The 24,569-nt window shown below is 49.7% G+C and overlaps 1 protein-coding gene and 1 pseudogene across 28 annotated transcripts in view; both read left to right on the forward strand.

Moving 5' to 3' along the window:
- The window catches only part of NEDD4L (NEDD4 like E3 ubiquitin protein ligase), a 1,724,212-nt gene that overhangs the window by 1,617,588 nt on the left and 82,055 nt on the right, over nucleotides 1–24,569 (forward strand). The gene's annotated exons all lie outside the window — the stretch shown is intronic.
- Nucleotides 11,492–16,804, forward strand: LOC147726340 (uncharacterized; annotated as a pseudogene).

Here is a 24,569-nt window from a genome sequence, read left to right on the forward strand (position 1 = left end):
TGACTCCACATTGTTCCTTGGGACTAGTTGCTCCATTATGTGGGCCTTTCCAGTGCGTGCGCGGTAATTTTTCCCTTAAGTCTCTGGCCTCTACCTCCGCTTTAAATGGACTCTCTGTGGATGCATCCAGCTTTACAGAACCGATGTCCACTTAGAATTTGGAGTCTCAATGTTCGATCTTGTGTGAAACATCATTTAGATATGTATGATCTTATCTTAAAGGGGGCCCCGGACATTTTCTTCCTAACTGAAACTTGGTTACAGGATGAGGGGACCTATATAGTTAATCTTGCTATTCCCTCAGATTATTCCATCTATACCCATAAATGCATTTCTAGGGGCGGGGGCATAGCCATGATAGTTAGGTCCTGTTTTCCCTGTACTTGAAAGCCTTTGAAGGTTGATGGGTGTGAGTGTGCCCATTTTACCATAAAGGTTAACCATCACTTATCCTTGTCGGGCCTCCTGATCTATCGACCTCCCGGACCTGACACTGCCTTTAGGAAGGCGTTGCCTGAAGGTCTGAGTTTCCTTGTGTTAAGCTCTGCTAACTTTAGTGTTTTCGGAGATCTTAATCTTCACTATGATCTTGCTCACACTCCAGCTATTAGCACTTTTCTTGCATACTTGGAGGCCTTACAATTGAGCCAGCTGGTGACCCACCCTACACATGAGGGTGAACATATCTTGGACCCCATATTCACAAATCTAACAGGAGTTAAGGTGTCCCGGCCTAGCCCAGTAGCTTGGTCTGATCACTTTCTCGTGAAATGTCATCTCAAGCTTGAGGATTTTATCCTCAAACCTCTCGAGAAAGTGGTGTGGAAACGCCCCTGGAAGAAACTTAAGCCCAGATTTTCACCGATTACTTGTTGAAAACCCTCTGGGTCCCCTTAATGATGTGGTATCCGGCTATGATTCCTTCTGTGATTGGATCACTCGGGCTTTTGATCTTTTGATTCCATCTTCCTGGAGTAAATGTCGCTCCCAAGAGCCCAGCCCTTGGTACAATAGCACCTTGCTGCCTCTGAAAAAAGCCTGTAAACAGGCAGAAAGATGTTGGCGGAAAACCAATGAGGCTGGGAAGAAGAAACTGTATATGGCTACAGTTAAAATCTACCACAAAGCTATTTGTAGAGCCTGTGTGGCCTCCTACGCGCTAGAGTTCAAGACCTCCCCAAATCCCTCGAAACTGATTTTCAAGGTTCTTAAATATTTGACGGCTAAGAGAGCCCTAGTACCTGAAATCTGCTCTGTGGCACATTGTGAAGATCTAGCGGCTTTCTTCCTGGAAAAAATTCAGACTATTTACCGCTCCTTTCCTAGTCCCATTCTACGGAGGGAGGCCCCGAGGCCTAGCGGTTACACCGATGTGGTTCTTTCAGCTTTCCCTAAGATGACGGTGGAAGTATTTGACAGCGTGGCAACCAGGGTAAAATCGGGATCCCCTGCAGACCCTCTTAGATCGTCTCAGTTGAGAGATTTATCCATCCTATGCCTGCCACACCTTCGTCATCTTATAAATTTGTCTCTTTCATCAGGCATAGTTCCATCTAAATGGAAGCAGGCCTATGTCTCTCCAATCTGAAAGAGACACGTTAGTGATAGATTCCTTACCTTAGAATATCCCCAGGCGTCAGACTGGATCCGGAAATTTTTGCGTAGCAATACCCCTGCGCGCTGGTAGGCGTCGTCTGCGGCTCCGCGTCCGTCGTCGGCGTCGTGAGCGCCGGGATGACGTCATCGGAGTATATAGACGGCGCCCATGCGCGCTGACGTCAGTTCTTCTTTTTTCCGCGCCAGCTAGCGCAGATCCGGAAGAAGCTCTACCCCCAGTCACTTTTTGACTGAAAACTTTTTGATCTTTTTGATCCTCTATTTAGTCGATTCTCGACTATCGGTGCCAGGGATGCCCGGGTTCAAGCCTTGCTCGAAGTGCGGCCGACTCATGTCGGTCACGGACCCCCATCGCCGGTGCCTGAAGTGCTTAGGCCTCGACCACGACGATCGAACCTGCTCCGACTGACGGGCCCTGACGTCGAAGGCTAGGCGGGAGCGGTCCCGCAAGCGTCTCGAGCTGAGGCAGTCGGCCCCGCGCCGCTCCAGGTCCCGGTCCCACGGGAGGTCGAGGGACAGGTCGCGAGGTCGGAGTCATCGACGTTCCGGGAGTGGACACCGATCGTCTGGTTCCAAGTCCTCAGGTAAGAGGCATGAGAGGTCGGAGCGACACCATCGATCCTCCGACCCGCCCCGTCGCTCGCTCGATGCGACCGGGGACTCGGGCGACACCGCCCACGCGGCTCCGCGGGAGTCGCAAGCGTCGCCGCCTGCCCCACACCTTCGGGTCCCTGGGCACGGCGCGTCGCAGGAGGAGGTCGAGAGGTACCTCATGGCCATGAGGGCCCTCCCTCCTCAGTCGGTTCCCGTGGCGCCTTCGGGCCGATCGGCTCCGTCTGGAGGTCCTTCCGGGTCGGGTGCTTCGGCCCCGACGACGTCGGGTACTTCGGGCCCGGCGCCGCTGACGACTTCGGTCCCGGCGCCGCAAGACCTCGCTGGATCCGGCTCCGGATCCGGGACCTCGCCGGTCGACCCTACGACCTCGCCGGCGCCGTCCCTTCAGGTGTCGTCCCTGGCAGCCGAGGTGGTTGCCGCCCCCGATGTTTCCTACGGTCCTCCTCAGGAGTCGGAGGGGCGCCGCTGGGCGCCGATTCCGTCGGCCTTCGGAGAGTTCTATCTCCACGAGGAGGCCCTGGCTGTTAATCCTGGTCTCCAGGAGCCGGGTGACGAGGAGCAATGGGAGGGGTCCGAGGACCCTCTGGCACGAGATTGCCAGTCACATCAGGACTGGACATATGAGCTTGGGGAGGCCAGTGGTATTGACACCTCGCCAGACACTGGATTTACGTCGCCCCCGACTGTGGCTTCGGAGGCGGGTTCTGCTTACAGTGTAGTGTTGACGAAGGCAGCTAAGGCCTTAAACCTTCAGCTCCCCGTCGCGGCCGTGAGGACTAATCTCCTCACTGAGGTCCTCAAACAGCAGTCCGGCTCCGCGGAGCCCCTCCTGCCGTTCAACGAGGCCTTGTGTGACGTTCTCCTGGGCACTTGGTCCAAGCCGGCCACAGGCCCCCCTGTGGACAGGAACGTGGCCAGACGCTACAGCCCGGCACCGGGCGACCCTTGCTTTTTGTCCACCCACCCCACCCCCGAGAGTCTGGTCATCCAGGCCTCCAACTCCCAGACCGCATTCCCGTCGGCCCCGCCCGACAGGGAATCCAAGAGATATGAGCAGTTCGGGAAGAAGGTCTTCTCGTCTGTGAGCCTAGGGCTACGGTCAGTGAACACCAACTGTCTCTTGGGCCGCTACACCCACACTCTGTGGGACACGGTTGCGGAGGTGCTGCCACAATGCCCTGAGGAGGTCAGGGCTAAACTCAGCCAAACCCTTGCGGACGGCCGAGATGCGGCACGTTTTTCTATCCGGTGTGGGCTGGATACCACGGACTCACTGGGCAGGGCGATGGCAACGACGGTGGCGGTTCGACGCCACGCCTGGTTGAGGTCCGCCAACTTCTCGGCCGATGTCCAGGCCACACTCCTGGACATGCCGTTTGATGGCCGTCGCCTCTTCGGCGACAAGGCAGACCATGCGCTGGAGCGTTTCAAGGACTCCAGGGCCACGGCCAAGTCCTTGGGCCTTACGGCCCCACGCCAGCAATCGGGTGCCTTTCGCTCCTTTCGTGGCCACGGAAGGGGCGCCCCACCACGTACCGTCAGCCACGCGCCGCAGAATGTACAGCAACGCGGTGGCGGACGTGGGAACCGCCGTGGCGGTGGTCGGGGCCAGCGGCGAGGCCAGTCCACACCTCCCTCAGCAGCCCCTGCCTCAAAACCTTCCTAGTCCGAGTTTTCAGGCCCATGTGACGCCTGTGGGAGGCAGGGTTCGCCATCACCTCTCCCACTGGCATACAGTCACTTCGGACAGGTGGGTGCTGCAAATTGTCCGAAGGGGCTTCTCCCTCCCCTTCGAGTCCTCCCCTCCATCCATGCCACCTCAATACCACCGTTGTTTTGGGGGATCACTTGCGACTTCTGCAAGAGGAAGTTTCGGCCCTCTTGGCCAAGGGGGCCATCGAGCGCGTTCCTGGGCCAGAAGTAGGACGTGGCTGTTACTCCCACTACTTTCTGGTACCCAAGAAGGGCAAAGGGGGCCTACGCCCTATCTTGGATCTGCGGAACGTCAACGGCTTCCTCCGGACGGAGAAGTTCAAGATGCTCACTTTGGCTCAGGTCCTGGCTGCCCTGGACCCAGGAGACTGGATGGTAGCGTTGGACTTGCAGGACGCCTATTTCACATCCCCGTCCTGCCGGCCCACCGGCGTTACCTACGGGTCATGGTAGGCCAAGAGCACTTTCAGTTCACCGTGCTCCCCTTCGGCCTTGCCAGCGCCCCACGGGTGTTCACGAAGGTGATGGCGGTGGTCGCAGCCCATCTGCTCAGGCAGGGGGTATCAGTCTTCCCCTACCTCGACGACTGGTTGTTGAAGGCGGGCTCGCCCCAGACAGTCATCAGCCACCTCCAGACTACGGCCGACCTCCTGCACTTGCTGGGGTTCTCCATCAATGTGCCGAAGTCACACCTGTGTCCCTCTCAAAAGCTCCTCTTCATCGGAGCGGTTCTCGACTCGGCGCAGTTTCGGGTTTACCCACCCGAACAGCGGGTTCGGGATATTCAGGCTCTGATTCCTGTCTTCAGGCCGTTATCCCGGGTCTCGGTCAGGTTGACGCTGCGGCTTCTGGGGCTGATGGCCTCCTGCATCCTTCTGGTGCGTCACGCCAGGTGGCGGATGCGGGCTCTGCAGTGGGACCTGAAGTTTCAGTGGGCCCAGCATCAGGGCAACCTGTCCGATCATGTCCTGATCTCGGAGGGCACTGCGAAGCAACTGCAGTGGTGGCTCACGGACCGCGACTGGGTCAGTGGCAGACCCCTCTCCCTACCCCAGCCGGAGCACGTAGTTGTGACGGACGCGTCCCTCCAGGGCTGGGGAGGCCACATGGGAGAGGCGGAGATCAGAGGCCTCTGGTCTCCGGCGGAGTCCCGGCTCCACATCAACCTTCTGGAGCTGAGGGCGATTCGTCTTGCACTGAAGGCATTCCTCCCCTCTGTCAGGGGGAGCGTAGTGCAAGTGTTCACCGACAACACCACCGCCATGTGGTACTGCAACAAACAGGGCGGTGTGGGGTCGTGGACCCTCTGCCAGGAGGCTCTGCGCCTCTGGCAGTGGCTGGAACATCAGGGCGTGTCTCTGGTGGTTCAACACCTGGCAGGCTCTCTGAATGCCAGGGCGGACGAACTCAGCCGCCGGTGCATGATGGATCACGAATGGCGTCTGAACTCGGACGTGGCGCAAGGTCTCTTTCGACAGTGGGGAGAGCCTTGGTTAGATCTATTCGCCACAGAAGAGAACGCGCAATGTCAGCAGTTCTGCGCGTTGGAATTTCCAAGGCGGCACTCGCTCGGAGACGCTTTTCGTCGCGAGTGGAGCTGCGGTCTGTTGTACGCCTTTCCGCCTATACCACTTCTGCCCAGAGTGCTGAAGAAGATCAGGCGCGACCGGGCCCAGGTTATCCTTGTGGCTCCGGACTGGGCACGAAGATACTGGTATCCCGAGCTACTCAGCATGTCAGTCGATCCCCCGATTCGTCTGCCTCTTCGGGAGGACCTTCTGTCGCAGCAGCAGGGGACGGTCCTGCACCCGAACCTGTCCAGTCTCCACCTACAAGCTTGGAGATTGAGCGGCGGCAGTTGAGGCCATTTGACTTGCCTCCCGAAGTCTGTGATATCATTCTGGCAGCCAGGCGTCCCTCCACAAAGTCGGTATACGCCTGCCGGTGGAACAGATTTGTGGCATGGTGCACAGCAAAGGCTGTGGATCCTCTCTCTGCACCCCTTTCGGAAGTGCTGCTCTTTCTTCTTTCCCTTGCCCAGCAGGGCTCTGCTCTGGGCACTCTTAAAGGGTACCTTTCTGCTCTATCAGCCTTCTTGAGGCTACCAGATCAGCCTTCTTTATTCAAGTCCCCTATTGTAAGCAGATTTCTGAAGGGCATCACGCACATGTTCCCTCCTGTTCCCTTCGTGATGCCCCAGTGGGACTTGAATCTTGTTCTCACCTATCTGATGTGTGCTCCCTTTGAGCCACTTCATAACTGCCCTCTTCGTCTCCTTACTCTAAAGACGGCCTTCCTGGTTGCCATCACCTCTGCCAGGAGGGTGAGTGAGCTCCAGGCTCTTTCTTCTTCTCCACCTTTCCTGTCTGTTCATCCTGATAAGGTGGTGTTGCGTACACGACCTTCCTTTCTGCCCAAGGTTGTCACGGCCTTCCACATCGGGCAGTCCATCACTTTGCCCACCTTCTTTCCGCCTCCGCATCCCTCGAAAGAGGAGGAGAGGCTCCACCGTCTGGATCCAAAACGTGCGCTCTCCTACTACCTAGACCGCACTCGCCAATTCCGGGTGGATGACCAACTCTTCGTTGGTTACGTGGGCGCGAAGAAGGGGAAGGCTGTACACAAGAGGACCATCTCTAGGTGGATCATCTTGTGCATCCAAGCATGCTACTCCATGGCGAGGAAGGAGCCCCCGGCTGGATTGCGGGCTCACTCCACTCGGGCCACGGCAACGACAACTGCCCTGGGCCGCGGTGTCCCCCTGCAGGACATCTGTCAGGCAGCCACGTGGGCCTCGCTGCACACGTTCGCAAGACACTACTGCCTGGACAGTCAAGTCCGGAGGGATGGCTTCTTTGGCCGTTCCGTCCTCCAGGACTTTCTGGTGTGATATTGGTTCGCAGACCCACCACCGGGGTTGGTATTGCTGGGGTATCTATTCTAAGGTAAGGAATCTATCACTAACGTGTCTCTTTCAGATGCACAAGTTACTACTTGTGTAACGATATATCTGTAAGAGACATTAGTTAGTGATAGATTCCCTACCGTCCTCCCCGTTCTGCGAACCGATATTTAGGGTTAAGGTCATCCCCTTTCAGGGCCCTAGTTTCATGGCACCAGTGTTAGTTCTATCATGGCTCTGCGTATCTGGCGCGGAAAAGCTGTGTTATCAGAACTGACGTCAGCGCGCATGGGCGCCGTCTATATACTCCGATGACGTCATCCCGGCGCTCACGACGCCGACGACGGACGCGGAGCCGCAGACGACGCCTACCAGCGCGCAGGGGTATTGCTACGCAAAAATTTCCGGATCCAGTCTGACGCCTGGGGATATTCTAAGGTAAGGAATCTATCACTAACTAATGTCTCTTACAGATATATCGTTACACAAGTAGTAACTTGTGCATCCTGAAAAAACCCACATTAGATCCTCTCAAATTAGAGAATTATCGACCTATCTCTTTTCTCCCATGGGCAGCGAAGGTTGCTGAGGCCCATGTAAATAACATCTTATCGGAGCATTTGCAGAGGATCAACATTCTGGATCCATCCCAGAATGGGTTTCGTGCTGGTCACAGCACCGAAACGGCCCTACTCTCAATGACAGAATACCTGCGGACGGTGGTGGATTCGGGTCAAACGGAGGCACTGGTGTTACTCGACCTCAGTGCCGCGTTTGACACAGTGTCCCACCCGATACTGCTGCAAAGGTTGGGAGATGCAGGTGTTTCCGGCTTGGCACTTGACTGGTTTCGATCCTTTCTGGATAATCGCTCTTTTAGGGTTGCCATCATGCCTTTTGAATCGAAGCCTTACCCTTTGGAATTAGGGGTGCCTCAGAGTCCCACACTTTTTAATCTTTATGTGCAGCCGCTGGCTGCTGTCGCCAAGCTCTGGGGTATGACTGTTGTCTCATACGCTGATGACACACAGCTGGCGGTTGCTCTTAGTGGGAACTCTGACCTTGATGCCCTGAGTTTCCGTAATGGCCTCTTGGCGGTGGCGGACTGCATGGCAGCGAACTGTCTCCTGCTTAATGCTAAGAAGACAGAGGTTCTGATTGTAGGCAAGCAGAGCAACCTTTGGAGCGATAACTGGTGGCCTCCAGAATTAGGTGACACTCCAATCCCGACGCTGGAGGTAATAAATCTAGGTGTCTGGCTGGACTCGACCCTCTCCTTCTGTGGCCACACAAAGAGAGTAGCAGCAACCTGCTTTGGGATTTTACTTAGGCTTAGGCCCGTTCTAAAATGCTTTGATGCCCCTACTAGGCAGCTGGTCATTCAGGCAAATATCTTGTCCCGACTTGATTATGCTAGTTCCCTTTTGTTAGGGGCTAATCAAGTGGAAATCTCCTGGCTTCAACGTGTACAGAACGCTGCTGCCAGGGCCTTGGTAGGTTTACCAAGGTGCTGTTCTGCAAAAGGTACAATCCGTTCACTTCATTGGCTACAGATTAGGCAAAGGATTGATTTTAAGACTCTGTCTCTCCTTTAAAATTTTGAAAATGTCCTCTCCTCAGATTCTCGAGGACTTCCTCACCCCTTACATCCCGTCCCGCTCTCTGAGGTCTTTGGGGCAGAACTTAGCTGTTGTACCCCGCTTCAAGCTCTGTCGAGTAGGTGGAAGATTTTTCTGTGTTTTGGTTGCAAAACTATGGAATTCTCTCCCTTGCAATAATTGTGCCTGTATTTACCTATTTAAGTTTAGGAAGGCGATTAAAACTTTTCTGTTCCCCTCTGAGTGCTAGGATCCTTCCTGTCTGCCTTCTTTGCTGCTCTTCGTAGTGTTATGTTGCTACTGCCTATCCTAAGCGCCGGGACGCCCCTTTGCTGGGGCAGCTGTGCGCTATAGAAGTTTGCGTAACATAACATTCTTAAGTATATTAAGAAAATGCTTCCTTCTTTGGTGGCGATGTCCTCATATTCCTCTGCAGCAAGATTGCGTCACTAAAATCGTCGAGAAATGCACTGGGGGCCTCTTTTTAAGCTGTCCATCTTCCTGGCAAAAGGAGGGGAGACTTTTACATACTACTAAGGTCGGCAGGGCCAAAGCAGTGAAGCTTCCAAGTGATTTTGCACATTTGAATACTCGTATTAATAAAGGCAGAAAAATGGACTCTACTCTCACCAGGTTAAGGACAAGAAAGAATCCACTCATCACAGTCACTACAGATTGGGCTCCAATAGATCAATGATGCATTAACTTCCACAAAGCATTCCAGATCGCCTTTCACTGTGGAATTACAGAGAAAACACACTTGCTTTGCCTTAGTCAAGCCCAGGCGGTAAGGATCCGTTGCCCTTTACTGAAGTGAAATATACACTGGGCATCTGCTATGTTCATATTTGTAAGTTCTTCCCATTGAAGTTTAATTTCTGTGAAAGGAGCATCAGTCCCAGGACGACACTCCAATAGTTACTAGGGGAGAGCGGGACGCGTGGTCGCCCCGGGCTTCATCCCCTGGGGACATCATCCCCAGCCATCCGCCCAAGAACTAATGGGGGTAAGGGACCCTGGAGCCCCCCTCCCCGGGCTGATTTTGTCCCCGGGGATCCCATCCCTTGGGGCACGGCCTCTTGCTCCTGGGTGCCTTGTGACCACTGTTGGAGACCGCAGGAGAAACCTCATTGCCCCTGCGATCTTTTCTGGCACCCTGCCTCCATCGAGAGCCAGCATTGCTCCCAAACGTAAGGAGCAGACTGAAATGCAGCTTCCTGCATGTGCATGCAATTCTGTCATCTGCTTCCCTGCCCACATGATAGCGGGCAGGGAAATCGATGAAACCTCTGCTCCCTGAAAGCTTTCTGCCAAATTTGTTGTAATTCCGTTCAGTGTTTTGGGCTGTACTCGTGTCTAAAATTCCTATGAGAATTAATATGGGAAATGCAAAAAAGAACGTGTCCAGTTTAAGATCCTGTGTATAGGTCATCGGATCGCTCATGGCAAGGACCCTAGCTTCCTGCGGAATCTGCTCACATTGTATAAACCCACTAGGCTCCTCAATTCGGAGGACACTGGGTTAATGTGCATCCCGAAGACCAGCAGGGCCAGGATGGGCGGCAGATCCTTCCGCCTCCTGGCGGCCCGGAGTTGGAACACTGTCCCTCTCAGACTCCGGATGGAGCCGTCCGAAAAAGTTTTCCGTAAAGAACTCAAAACACACTTGTTCCCCAAGTATTAATTTGTTTTTTCATGAGCTGTACTAGGGATCATTTAGGCCACTGAATAGCGCAGGGACACACTGGCCAGTGTAACCAGGCGCTCTATAAACTCAGTATAAATAAATATAAATATTGCCCCCTCCCATCACCCCCCATAACCCACAACCTTTTTCAGGACCCACTTGACAGATCACCCCGAAACTCTCCATGCACAATAAGACCCACAGGCACACTGTTTTTTTGAAAGTTTTGTGAAGATCGGCACCAAAGATATAGGCAATTTAAAAAATGTTGGGTAGGTCAGGTAAGAGGCATAAGAAGCACAAGAAGTCGAAGCATTCTTTGACTTCTCCCATCCGTCAGCCAACACGACTGAGGATATTCAACGTTCTAGGCCTCGTTCTTCTGAACCTGTACCTAGGTCGGCTCTGCACTTTCCTGCTTTTCTGGGAGCCGGAGCGACCCCTGTACAGCTTAAAATAATCTATGATGCAATGTGCCTCATATTTGGGCTGCCTCACCCTACCGGCGCGCCTTCGGGCTCCGTGGGCTCAAAGGTGGCTCCATCGAGTTCCGCACCAGCGGGTCTGGCCCCAATGTCCACCCTGCCTCCTCATGGATCCAGTATCGTTTCCATTGCCAGTTGTGCCGTTGCGACCTTCGCCCACACCGACGCTGAAGCTCCAGGCGCCGATGATGACGGCCAGCGGCGCCAGCCCAATCTGATTTATGACGACCTGGAGTCAGTACTATCCACAGAACCTCCATGTCCTAGGTCATTTCCTGAGCCCTATTCTGAAGGGTTAGGAAGAAGAGTGGGAGAGGTCGCTCGACCCTTTAGAAAACCAACCTTATTAGGAAATGGACTGCTGTGAGGAGTTGTGTGAGGCAGTAGACTGGACACCTCTCCAGATTCTGCTATGGTTTCTCCCCTCTACGATGGCTACGGAGGAGGAAGCATTATATGCTTTGGTGGTGCGAAGGGCGGCTAAGTCCTGGTCCTGCAGTTTCCTTCCGTGGCTGTCAAGTTGATTATCTTAACGAAGGAATTGCAGCCAGGGGTCTCCTCTTCAGAACCCTTGATAGCCTTTATTAAGGCCCTTACAGATGTCCTACTGGGTACCTGGTCCTAACCCACCTCAGGGGCTTCTGTGATTAGGATAATCGTCCACCGCCACCACCATGCTTAGGGCGACCCAAGCTTCCCCACCAACCACCCTACCCCAGAGAGCTTGGTGGGTAAAGCCCCTACCTATCATGGCGCGTTTCCTCCCGCTGCCCCAGGCAGGGAATCCAAGAGGCTGGATAGTTGGGGTAAAAAAGAAAATCTTGCACCAGTCTTGCATTACGGTTGGTAAACACTGCATGCTTCTTGGGCCGTTATGGAAACAATTGCGCAAGTGCTGCCACAGGTCCTGGAGGAGGCCTCAATCGTCCTCTCCCAAGCAGTGTCCATCAGGAGAGATGCAGCAAAGTTCACCATCTGCTGTAGTCTTGACACAACTGACTCGCTGGGCAGAGCTATTTTATCTATGGTGGCTGTTCGACACCACGCCTGTTTGAGAACTTTTGTCTTTTCATGGGATGTCCTGGCCTCTCTCATGGACATGCCTGTTGATAGCAACAGTCTCTCCGGAGACAAGGCAGACATGGCACTGGAGCGGTTTAAGGACTCCCTGGCTACGGCCAAGTCCTTGGGCCTCTCAGTGGCTTCCCATTTGCCTTTTGCCATTTTTGCCGCCATGGAAGGGACTTTCAGCCTCACCAACCATACCCCAGCCTCAGGACCGAGGAGGTTCCACAACTTTCACGCAGTAGAGGCCGCAGCTCAGTCTGACCCTATGGGTCTGGCCAGCAGAGGTCAGGTCAGTCCACCACCCCCACCCCCTGCAGCCTCAGCCTCCAAACCCTCCTATTCTTACCCTTCTAGATCATGAACAGCAAGTTGGTGGCAGAATCAGCAATCACCTCCCCCACTGGAAGACCATCCCATTAGACAGGGACCTTCAGATAGCCTGAAAGGGCTACTCCCTCCCCTTTGAGACCACCACTCCCTCCATGCCTCCATCTTACAACCCACTATGGCGGATCATTTGATTTGCATCTGGGAAGAAGTCATGGCTGTCTTGACCAAGGGTGCCGTAGAGAGGGTTCCAGAGCCGGAAGTAGGTTGTGGTTGTTATTCCTGCTTCTTTGTGGTCCCAAAAAAGGACAAGGGCCTTCGCCCTATCGTAGACTTGCGAGCCCTCAATTGATTCCTCAAAAAGCAAAAAATGAAGATGCTCACTCTAGCTCAGATCCTATCTGCCCAGGACATTTGGACTTGCAGGATGCCTGTTTCCACATTCCCATCCTGCCTGACCATTGGCGCTACCTGAGGTTTACGGTAGGCCATAAGCATTTTCAGTTGACCATGCTCCCCTTTGGCCTTACTAGTGCCCCACGGGGGTTAACTAAAGTGATGGCGGTAGACGCTACTCATATGAGCAAATCAGGGGGTGCCAGTCTTCCCCTATCTCGGCAACTGGCTGTTGAAGGTGGGCTCTCCACAGGCTGTCATCTCCCCCTCCATACTACGGCGGACCTCCTGCATTCGGTGGGGGTCCCTATAAATGTGCCGAAGTCACATCTGACGCCCTTTCAGATGCACCCTTTTGTCTGAGCTGGTCTGAACACAGTTCAGTTTCAGGCCTATCCTCTCGAGTGGCTGTAAGATATATTTTCTATCCTTCTGTGTTTGAGCCTTGGGTTTACAACCTGACTACCTCCTGTATAAATGCGTGTATAGCAGTGTTTGGATAATTGGAGTGAGTACTGTACTGCAATTTTAATACCAAAGAAAGCCTTCTTATCATTTGGTTCGGACCACCTCTCTGCAACGCAGCTGTATGGTGTTCAATAGAGAACATCACTCTATAAACATTTCCTATCACTTTGCCAAAACCTAAGTACTTCTAAATGTATCTTGTTCTCTCTTTGCAGTACTGAAATTACTCTACTTATTAGTCATATAGTTAAGGATTGGCCTACCACTAACCCTAGTACAAGTCAATTTCTTTATGTACTATGCATGCAGACCTACAAGAAGCTACAAAGTATTAATACAGTTTTCAAAATACCCAGTTTACACCTATGTAGTTTTGGAATCACTCTGTCCTAGGATCCCATGTGACCTGAAAGAAAAAGATTTGATTGGTTCATAACATTTCCCATTGTACCTATTAAAGGACCGCAGTCATTTCAATCATTCTTCTTTGAGCATCTTTGGAGAGATATCTCTGTGTTTACCTCCTGTCACTCTCATGCAATTTTTCAATCAATGAACTACCAATATGTTCTTATTGTAACAGTCTGCCAAAATCTAAGCACTCATGGGGCAAGTTTAGAAGTATCCTGTGCCAACAATATGTCACTTTTTGTAACATAGTGATGGCGCAAGACACTCTTTCATATTTGCAAGGAGAGGGAAAGGCTCTCTGTGTAGCTTTTCTTCTCCATGTAAATACAACCTCATCATATACTCCACTTTGCGTTGAAGGGGCGTTCTATAGGTGCTGTTGTGGGTGTTTGTACAGAACACTCATAGAACAAGACACATCTCCAGAACTATTAGAAATCATAAATCTGGACATGTGTGTGAATGCTGCACCATCCTCCAATTGGTGTACCAAGGCACACCAAGAAGAATTGTTTTCATTTCGCATTTTTTTCTTTCAATGTATGCTGCATTGCACAGCATACATTGAAGGAGAAAAATGCCTTCACTGATTGTTTGTGTGCAAGAAGGTGTGTCTTCCTGCTAAAAATCAAACTCATCAGTGATGTCACTGACCATGTTGTGAATGATGTAATATGTGACATCAGCAGTGGATTGCGGGCGCGCGAGTTATAGTTAGTAGAACTAACTATAACAGAGAAATTCCAATGGTTTTATATGAGTGAAATGTCCAGCTAATTAGAACACCCCTGTAACCTATGGTTTTTACAGTAAATATATATATATATATATATATATATATATATATATATATATATATATATATATATATATATATATATATATATATATATATATATATAATTTATTATTTATATTTCAAGCTAGCCTGGCTGATGAAGGGTAATACCGAGAAACCGGTCCCAGGGAGGACCTGGCTAGGAAGGTCGGTGTGGACTGTTCCCATAAGACACAGGGTCAAGACTGATTTGCATATGGCTAGGTCTAAACTGGGGTGGCATGGTGAGCAAAAGAACAATTGATTTAACCCAGGCCTCTTGACTGGGGGGTAAATGTATGATTTATTCAGCATTCCGTCCATCATTTGATTGCGTAGCACCATTTCTTTTCAGACCGTTCTTACCCATCTATTTAGCCACTGATTTTAAACAACTTTTTAGCTGAGGGGTACCATTGCCAGAATCTGGGGACAGGCTGATAATTATCTGGGTATTGACAGCGTACAAGCTTATGAAAAAGTCATAGACTTCTACAATGTCCCCAAGAGGTTGAACATAAATATTCAAGAGCGTTGGGCTCAGAGACGAGACCTGAGGAACGCCATGATGAATCGAATGCACAATGGAGGCATAGGGTTTGGAAGTGACTTGAAACAGCCAGTCTGACAAGTGAGAAGGAAACCAAAGTAAGGCCAAGCCTGAGATCCTGTGCTACTCAAGGGTGCTGGATCAAGTGGGAAACCAGACTAGTGGACATGGAGAGGCTCAAGCTTCTTTCCTGACCTTTAAAGATTGCGCTTTATCCACTGGAATTAATTTTATTGTGGTTTTGCAATTTATTTTAAATATGTAATATATAAAGTTATATAACAACATTAAAGTGACCACAACTATTTGTTCATGGAATACGAGCCCTTCTAAAACCCAAATGTAAACCTATCCGGCCAATCTGTCCTCAGGTTGAAGTATCTTCCAGTGATGGTAGGAGGTTACATGTCTTCAAACCTCTAGACTTGGTAGCCCACAAAAGAGACCAGGCCAATGAAAAATGCAGAAAATACAAAGTAAGATCCAACGCTTGCAGGGTCAGGGAGATCATTTGTGCTGCAACAACCACATTAGGACCAACCCAAAAAGTAGCACTTTCCAGGTTTGCTTTGTTGATGAAGGCTGAAGATGTTTAACCAGCAACAACCTCATCTTCATCTTCTCCTCCCTCCACCTACTCGTCACCCCCTTCAGCACTACCACCAGCACATGATGCAGCTGCAACAACTTCTTCAGCAGCAGCTGCACCGCACATGCCCCATCCTTCACAGAGGAAGGGTGATGCCTCCACTACAGCAGGCTCCTACACCACACATCCTCCACAAATGATGGCTGTATGGGTAACAATTTGTAGAACCATTTTGGGCCCCAGCCAAAGCTGCTGCAAGCTCTGTTTATGCAGCACATGCAAGGTATCATATGTGGATTTGTAATAGTGCCGGCTTCTGCAGTGCCGCAAATCTTCACCCAGTCAAGACATTCCATTATAAGAACCCCTCCCATTGGGATTTCAATGAAACCCCCATGATTGGGCTTTCCAGGCATGTCCTTTTAGCCACTAAATTGGATGTTTTACAAGGATTATCATCTAGGCCATGATGGGAAGCGTGAGCCACAACCAGGGTCATCTTCACAGGCAACAGGGAGTGACGTGAAACCCATGAAAATGACTGGATTGGATGTCCCAAAAGCAGATCAGAGTGACATCTCTTCACCCGAACCAGAAAACAGAGAAGAATCTGCATCTGAAGACTGGCCTAAGCTCTCTGCATAGAGGCTGAAGAGTTCTGAGGAAGAAGGCTGTGATGAGAACCTTGTTTTGGTGAGAGCCATGAGGAAGAGGAAACAGATTCCCCAGAAATAGGCTTTTTTCAAGCTTGCGACAGTGCAAGGTTGACTGTATTCCAAATGCACAGTACATCTCTATAGATTCCAAGACGGAGGAGGCATCAAGTACTGGGAGCTCTTTGAAAGTGATGATCCAACAAAGCAGCGAGAGTCGAGCCATCAGTGCTACTGCCCAGAAGCCTGAATTGAGGACCAACGAGGGGAACACCGCAGTGCAGCCAACTCTAGGAATGAAATCCAGGTTCTTCTGTTACATGTGCTAAGTCAGATATCACACCCCAGAGCAATTTCAATCCCACATGTCTACAACACAGCACCTGCAGAGACTAAGAGACTATAGGAGATTCAACACATAAGCAATACCTGCCTGATGACATTCATGGCCATCGCCAAGGAGAATCAGTTTCCAATGCCTAGGAGAGATGGAAGAGTGAAGCCCCAGCAGCAGAGATGTATAATGCATATCAGGTCCACTCCAGGGGAGATTTGATTCTGCACCGACAGACCCCAGAGCATAAGCTGGCAAAACATCACAGAGTCCCAGGTGTACTGTGTGCAGCCAGCACTTCACAACTCCATGGACGTTTGTGGAACACATGAAGTCAATGGAGGACTAACAAAAAGCTTGTGAGGAAAGAATCTCCGAGAATGAGCCTGGTGGCGCCAATGATGCAGAGGAGTTAATTACAGATGATGCAGTGGGATGTTTTGAAGATGATGATGAGGAGGAGGAAGGGACTGGCGAAGAAGAAAATGCTGAGGTGATGTTTGAAGGATAAGACTATACTACCAGAAAATGCAGGGCGAAGGAGAAAGTCTTTCCAGGACTTCTAAGAAAATAAAGAGTAATGGCCAGAGCAGCAAAAAGTCGAGCGAAGCACAAGTCAAGCTTGTGCCCTCAGGACCCTGAAGCTACTCTGGAGGGTGACCAGTGCCTAAAGCATGCCAGCCAGTGTACAGGTGAAGTGGAGCCCTGGCCCTCTCTGGAAACTGCAGCGCCCTCAGAGAGGATAACTAGCATATGAGTGGGCCAACAGGAACTGCAGAAGTTGGCAAGACTTAGCGTGTACATGAGAGAGAAGGCAGGGAGGAAGGTGTAGCCGCCCACAAGACAGGAGCTGGTACCTTCGAGAAAGGTGAAGCATCTGCTACAAGAGAAGACCGGTCACCCTCTGTCTGCAAACGTATGTGCAGGCACAAAAACAGATACAAATTTATCCAGAAGGTCTTTACTAAAATATGCTAAGTAAAAAAGATTTTCTTCGGTCAACAATGAGCTAGTAGGTTTTACCAGTATGTGGTTTTATTTAAAAGGGGATTATCAAATTGTTTTGAAGAGGTTACATGTCAGCAGACTTTAAAGATAGTTGGAGAGGTTCTAAATTTGTTGTACTGTTTAGATTTTGATGGAGATCCCAAGACAATTAATGTATTCCAAAAGATTGTGTATTTCACAATCATTCATGACTGAAGGCAGGCAGCCATACAATGGAGGATAGCAGGTGGTTTAATATTTAAAAGAAAAGTTAGGAGGGAAGTGTGAATGGCAATAAACACGTTTCCTAGTAATCATAAGGCTATATGAACATAAGCTAGGAAAGCTTAGGAGGATATTAATATCCCATGCAAGGTTAAAAATAGTATGTCGGTTTATAAAACAGTTGCCTGAGAAAGTCTTAACTAACTGATGAATGTTCTTCTATTTTAATAAACCTTGCTTCCTTTTGTTTCATGAAACATTATGGGTCGACTGAGCAGGAAAGTGAGATTAGTCAAACCCACTTCGGTATGTGAAAACAATTTCGGTTCGTTTGTGGACAGTTGTTTAGTGATTATAACTGGGGTGGGGCAGTCCTAGTTGGTATAGAAGTTTAATCCATCTCTCTGGGCTGTTTTCAAAGGTGTAAGGTAAACTCTCAAAATCATACCTGTTAACAAGAAGGGGCACTGGGCCGAACCTCACCAATTTATTTTTAATTTTTAGATGGTTTGCATAAAATCCCAGGTAAAGTCAATTTTGGCTAGACTTCAGGATCAAGTTCAGGAATTTATATAGCGCACTACTCACCCGGAGGGTCTCAAGGCGCTTGGGGAGGGGGTTCATAATTTATCGAATAGCCAGGTTTTTAGTTCTTTTCTGAAGGAGAGGTGGTTCTGTGTAAGGCGGAGGTGAGTTCCAGGTCTTAGCCGACAGGTAGGAGAAGGATCTGCCTCCCATGGTGGATCTTTGGATACGCGGAACTGCGGCGAGGGCTTGATTGGCGTATCTGAGTTGGCGGGAGGGAGTGTAGAAGGACAGCCGGATGTTGAGGCATTCGGGTCCTAGTTTGTAGAGGGTCTTGTGTGCGTGGGTGAGGAGACGGAACGTTATTCTTTTGTTGACGGGGAGCCAGTGAAGGTCTTTCAGGTGGCCGGTGATGTGATCTTGGCGAGGGATGTCTAAAATGAGTCTTGCTGATGCGTTTTGGATGCGTTGGAGTTTTTTCTGTAGTTTGGTTGTGATTCCGGCGTAGAGGGTGTTTCCGTAGTCCTGACAACTCGTGACCAGTGCGTGGGTGACAGTTTTTCTTGTCTCGGGGGGGATCCACCGGAAGATTATTTTGAGCATACGAAGTACGTTGAAGCAGGAGGATGAGACGGCGTTGACTTGTCTGGTCATCGAGAGTGAGGAGTCTAGGATGAAGCCAAGGTTGTGTGCGTTCTCTGTGGGTATGGGTGCTGTGCCTAGAGCCGAAGGCCACCATGAGTCGTCCCATGCAGTGGGGATGATCCTAGGATGAGCACCTCCGTTTTGTCTGAGTTAAGTTTTAGGCGGCTGTTTTTCATCCATTCGGCTACTTCTTTCATGCCGTCGTGAAGATTGGTTTTGGCGGTGATAGGGTCTTTGGTGAGGGAAAGGTTCAGCTGGGTGTCATCAGCGTAGGAGATGATGTTAAGGTTGTGTTGGCGCGCGATGGATGCGAGTGGACTCATGTAAACATTGAAGAGGGGGGGACTGAGTGATGATCCTTGTGGTACACCGCAGATGACTTCGGTGGCCTCTGATTTGAATGGGGGAAGTCGGACTCTCTGAGTTCTCCCAGATAGGAAGGAGGTGATCCATTCCAAGGCTTTTCCCTGTATGCCGATGTTGCTGAGGCGTTGAATGAGGGTGCTGTGACAGACTGTGTCGAAGGCGGCGGAGAGGTCGAGTAGAATGAGGGCCACTGTTTCTCCGTTGTCCAGTAGTGTTCGGATGTCGTCTGTGGCTGCGATGAGGGCGGTCTCGGTGCTGTGTTTGGCTCGAAAGCCGGACTGTGAGGGATCGAGGGAGTTGTTGGATTCAAGGAAGGCGGCGAGTTGGCTATTGACGGCTTTCTCAATGACTTTGGCAGGGAATGGGAGGAGGGAGATGGGGCGGTAGTTTTTAAGTTCAGAGGGGTCTGCTGTGGGTTTCTTCAGGAGGGCGCTGACTTCGGCGTGTTTCCAGCTTTCTGGGAAGGTAGCAGAGTTGAAGGAGCAGTTGATGATGTCACGGAGATGGGGTGCGATGATGGAGTCTGCTTTGTTGAAGATGTGGTGGGGACAGGGGTCGGTTGGCGAGCCAGAGTGGATGGAGTTCATAAGGCGGATGGTGTCTTCAGTGGTGATTGGGTTCCAGGCGCTGAGGTAGTTAGAGGGCGGTTTAGGTTCGGAGGGGGGAGGAGAGGATTGTTCGTTGGAGATGTTCTCGAAGCTGTTATGTATGTCGGCAATTTTGTTGTAGAAGAAGGAGGATAACGAATCGCAAAGGTCTTGGGTGGGAGTGATGTCGTTTGAGGCTGCGGTGGGGTTGGTGAATTCTTTGACTATGTTGAATAGTTCCTTGCTGTTATGGGCGTTGTTGTCGAGTCAATTTTTGAATGCTGATTTCTTGGTGGATCGAATCAGTTGGTGGTGTTTGCGGGTGGCTGCCTTGAAGGTGGTCATGTTGTCGGTGGTTGGGTTTTTTCTCCATGTTTTCTCGAGAGTGCAGCATAGCTTCTTGGATTTCTTTAGGTCATCGTTGAACCAGGGGGCCTTTTTGCTGTCCTGTTTGGTGTGATGGTTTTTCAAGGGTGCTAATTCATCAGCGCTGTGAGTGATCCATTGTTTGAGTTTGGTGGCGGCTTGGTTTGGATCCGATGAGAGGGCGGGTGGGTTTTGGTTGAGCGATGAGAGGAGTTGGTCAGCTGTGACTTTGTTCCAGTTTCTTCGAGGAATAGGTTGTGGGGGGTTGTGGGTCGAGGTGGTTTTGTCCTTAACTTTTAACTGCATATAGGTAATTCCACTAGGATGAGAAAAGAGGGATTTCATCTGGGATTTATAGGCCTCTCAACCTGTGTCAGTATGGTTGCAGATTATGAGCGATACGGAGGTTGAGGAGAAAAATTGTAATCCACTGTTACAAAAGTCATAAAACGCGCGATGCCAGTGTTATACGTTAGCCCCATTTCCCTACTGCTCTGTACCAGTGGACTCAAAGAAGAAGTCATATGTGATGATGATGTCATTATTTCCTAAAAGTTAAAACAACCTTGGAGTAAAGACCAATTTCCTAAAAACTATAATGTTGTCAGTTGGTCTGAAAAATGTAGTCATCCGAGATGGAGGAATTGAATTAGTTAGTAGCTTCTCTAATATCAAAGGTCATATATCTTCAGTGCTCAGATAATATAAAGCTGAGAGGCATTTCTGAGTTGCTGTGTGAGTGGAAGGTTGGAGCTAGACCAGTACCCAACAAGTGTAAATGATATTATATTTTTGTGCCCAATGTTGGATTTGCTCGTATTGACCTTGACTTTTGTAATCAGGCAGAAGTAGTAGGCTTCTTGAACAGGATTAAGTGTGCCCTTTAATTTTATGGTTGCCTGTTTGGTCCAGTCGACATGCTGACGTGCAAACTGATCCTTGGAGATATCCTTAGCTTTGAAAACTCATGTGCCATTCTCTTACTAAAGATGCAATGTGACACAATGTATAATCATCTGGGAAATATTGTCTGATTTTGTTAAACCACAAAACCTCAGGAAAGACCTGAAGAAGGGAACTAGAGGCACAGGTCGGCTGGTTCTCTTGGACATTAAAGACATCTTTTCCGACAACTGTTTCCAAGAATACCAATTATTTGTCTGCAAGTGAAAGGCTTTGTCTCAAATGTCTCGAATGTCTACATTGACACTACTGTGTAGTAATTAGAGTGTGCATAGGTGTTTGTCTTGTACCATACGTAGTGTTAGCCTGGGCTGACACCACATTTGGGGGTTAATGGGCTCATCCCCTCTTCCTTTTCTGCACCTCACATTTTACCTGAAATCTCTTAATATTTTTGCGCTATTACTCAGCTTTACGCCCTTTTCTTAAACCTGACTAAAAACCCTTTTCTTGGACCCTTATAAAGATAAAATACCTCAGGCAGATCCCCGGTTTCCCTTTATTTTTGGGTCTGTCTGGGTAATTAAACATTTTTTAAATTAGGTCTTGATTGGAGTATTATTGTCCGAAGACCCTATTGCCAACATGTTTCAGTCCATAGTGGCCCTGAAGGTCCAGGACTTACTTCAGGGCAAGGTTGACCCCCTATGTGAGGGATCTAACAGGATGTGAGGTCCCTATCCTATCAGTAAAGTGAGGGCAAAGTAGCTGCTCCTTGTAGTATGTTAAAAGTGTTTGTATGTCATCTGCCAGACTCCATCTGAAAAGAAACATAGGGACAAACACCATGTAACATATATCACAAACAAAATTTCTGTTGTGTGTGCGCCCTGACAGGGCGTCGTGGATACCGCCAAAGTGAGCATGCCTACAAATTAGTGCATGCTTATATGTGGAGGTATCAACCTTTCACTGTGCCACTCAAACCATAACACTGAAACATATTGGATTTTTATGTGACAGATTCCTATGTAGGTGGTGAGGTTATTCACATACTAGCGTTATTTGTGTGAGAGTCTCATATTGTAAAAAACAGCATGCAATAAGCGAAAGCAATCTCGATTGCACCAACTGGTATACAGTCTAAAATGTAGAGCAGTTTATATACATCTCTCTCGTTAATCTGAACACACCGAAATTCACATGTCATGCATCCTGTCTCTCATTCCAAAGCTACTTTACCCGATTTGCGGGGGTTGGCTTCATCACACAGGACCGGTTAAACTATGCGGGTGGTCTTCAATTTGAGCCGTCACCCAGCAGTATACCTATCTTGGTCCCGGTCCTCGGCTTGACTAGTCGAGTCGCCGGTAGCGGGTTTTTAAATTCCCGTTCACGCGCCGTAATCCGATGTGGCCACAGACCCCGCCCCGACCTCCGACCTTCAGAGGAAGTGGTATGTGGCATCGTAACGTTAGCGTGCTCTTAATGTGGTGTGCCTGGGAGATGTAGTTTTTTCATGCAGGAGAATTTCTATACAATGATTAGAGCCTGTAAAAGAGCTGCGCTCGTAATTAAATTTTAATTTATGTGCCAGTGTGAACGAAAAGAATAATGATCACAGGCATTTGGTAATGTTATGCACTATGGATACAATTGCTCAAACAGTACGAGTGGCATGGATGTAACATAGTCGCCCTGTATGTGTGATGTACAGCATGACCAAACGTTAGTAGCGTGGGGTAGATTGGCGTAGAGTGGAGTGGGGTAGAATGGAATGGGATAGATTGAAGTGGGATAGCTTGGTAAATTAGTGTGGTAGATTAGAGTGGGGTAGATTGGAGTAGATAGGAGTAGGGTAGATTGGGGTAGAATGAAGTGGGCTATATTGGGGTGGAGTGGGATGTATTAGCGTAGATTGGAGTGGAGTCAGGTAAACTGGAGTGGAGTCGGGTAGATTTGAGTAGAGTGAAGACGGGCAGGTAGGAGTGGGTTAGACTGGGGTAGGGTAAATTGGTGTGTGGTGGGATAGATTGGAGTGGGTTGGGATAGATTGAAGTGAGGTAGATTGCAGTGGGGGAGTGGGGTAGATTGGAGTTTAGTTGTTTGGGATAGATTGGGGTAGAGTGAAGTGGGATATATTGGGGAAGATTGGAGTGCAGTGGATTGGGGTAGATTGGAGTAGCGGAGTGGAGTGGGGTGGATGGGGGAGTGGAATATACTGGAGTGGGGTAGTTTAGTTTTTTAGGGTGGAGTTGGTTAGATTACCGTGGAGTAGATTAAGGTTGGAGGGGTAGATTAGGGGGGAGTGGGGTAGATTGGAGTAGAGTGCGGTTTGAGTGTGGTACATTGGAGTTGAGTAGGTTGAAGTGGGATAGATTGGCATGGGGGACTGCAGTAGAGTGAAGAACATTGGAGTGGGGCGGAGTGGAATGGGGTAGATTGGTATATATATATATATTGGGATAGATTGTAGTTGAGTAGGATAGATTGGGTTAAAGGGGAGTGGATTGGGGTAGAGTGAAGTGTGGTAGATGGGGAGATGAGTGAATTGGAGTGGGGTAGATTGGAGTGAGCTAGATAAGGGAGAGGAGTTGGATAGAGTGGTGTGGAGTAGATTTTGGTGGGGTGGGGTATATTGGAGTGGTGGAGAGTGGGGTAGGTTGGGATGGAGTGGGGTAGGTAAGTGGGGAGTGGGTTAGATTGGACTGGAGATTGATCGATCTGGGTGGCTAGATTGGAGTGGGGTAGATTGGGGTAGGGAAGAGTGGGGGTGGAATAGAGTTAGGAAGGATAGATTGGAGTAGGGTAGATTGGGGTGGGGTAGATTCGAATGGGGTATATTTAAGTGAAGTGGAGTGGGATAGATTGAAGTGAAGTGGGGTATATATTGGTAGAGTGGAGTTTGGTAGATTTGAGTGAAGTGGATTAGGAGATTGTGGTAGATTGGAGTTCGGAAGATTGAAGTAGAAAGGAGTTGGATAGATTGCAGTGGAGTTTGGAGTGGGGTAGAATAGAGCGGAGTGCAGTAGATTGGAGTGGTGTCAGGGATATTGGAGTGGAGTAAGTTGTATTTGGGTAGATGGGAGCAGAGTGGACTAGCTTTGAGTGGAGTGCAGTAGATTGGGACATTGTGGGGTAGATTGGAGTGGAGTGAGGTTGATTGGGTTAGATTGAGTTGAGTGGTGTAGAGTGGAGTGGGGTAGATTGAATTGTAGTAGAGTGGATTGGGCTTTGAGTGGAGTTCAGTTGATTGCAGTATAGTGGGGTAGATTGGAGTGGGGTGAGGTTGATTGGGTTAGATTGAGTTGAGTGGGGTAGAGTGGAGCGGGGTAGATTGATTTGTAGTAGAGTGGATTGGGATAGATTGAGTGGAGTAAGTTAGACTGGAGTAGATTGAAGTTGGTAGATTGAAGTGGTGTGGGGTAAATTGGAGTGGAAGATATTGGAGTGGGCTATATGGAGTGGGGTAGGTTAGAGTGTAGTAGATTAAGGTAAATTGTAGTAAAGTGATAGGGGGCCGTTGAAACGGAGTGGGATAGATTGGAGTAGGGTAAGTGGTGTGGAGTGTAGTGGCGTTTTGTGTCATGGAGCAAGTGGCATAGATTGGAGTGGGGTAAAGTCGCCTAGCGTGCCAAAGAGTGTCTTAGAGTGAAGAGGCGTACAGTATAGTGGCATGTCGTAGAAAGGAGTGTTGTGGCATAGAGTGGAGTGCACTGCCATAATAGACAACAC

The sequence above is a fragment of the Lissotriton vulgaris genome, chromosome 3_1, assembly GCF_964263255.1.
Source record: "Lissotriton vulgaris chromosome 3_1, aLisVul1.2, whole genome shotgun sequence".
Classification (NCBI taxonomy): domain Eukaryota; kingdom Metazoa; phylum Chordata; class Amphibia; order Caudata; family Salamandridae; genus Lissotriton; species Lissotriton vulgaris.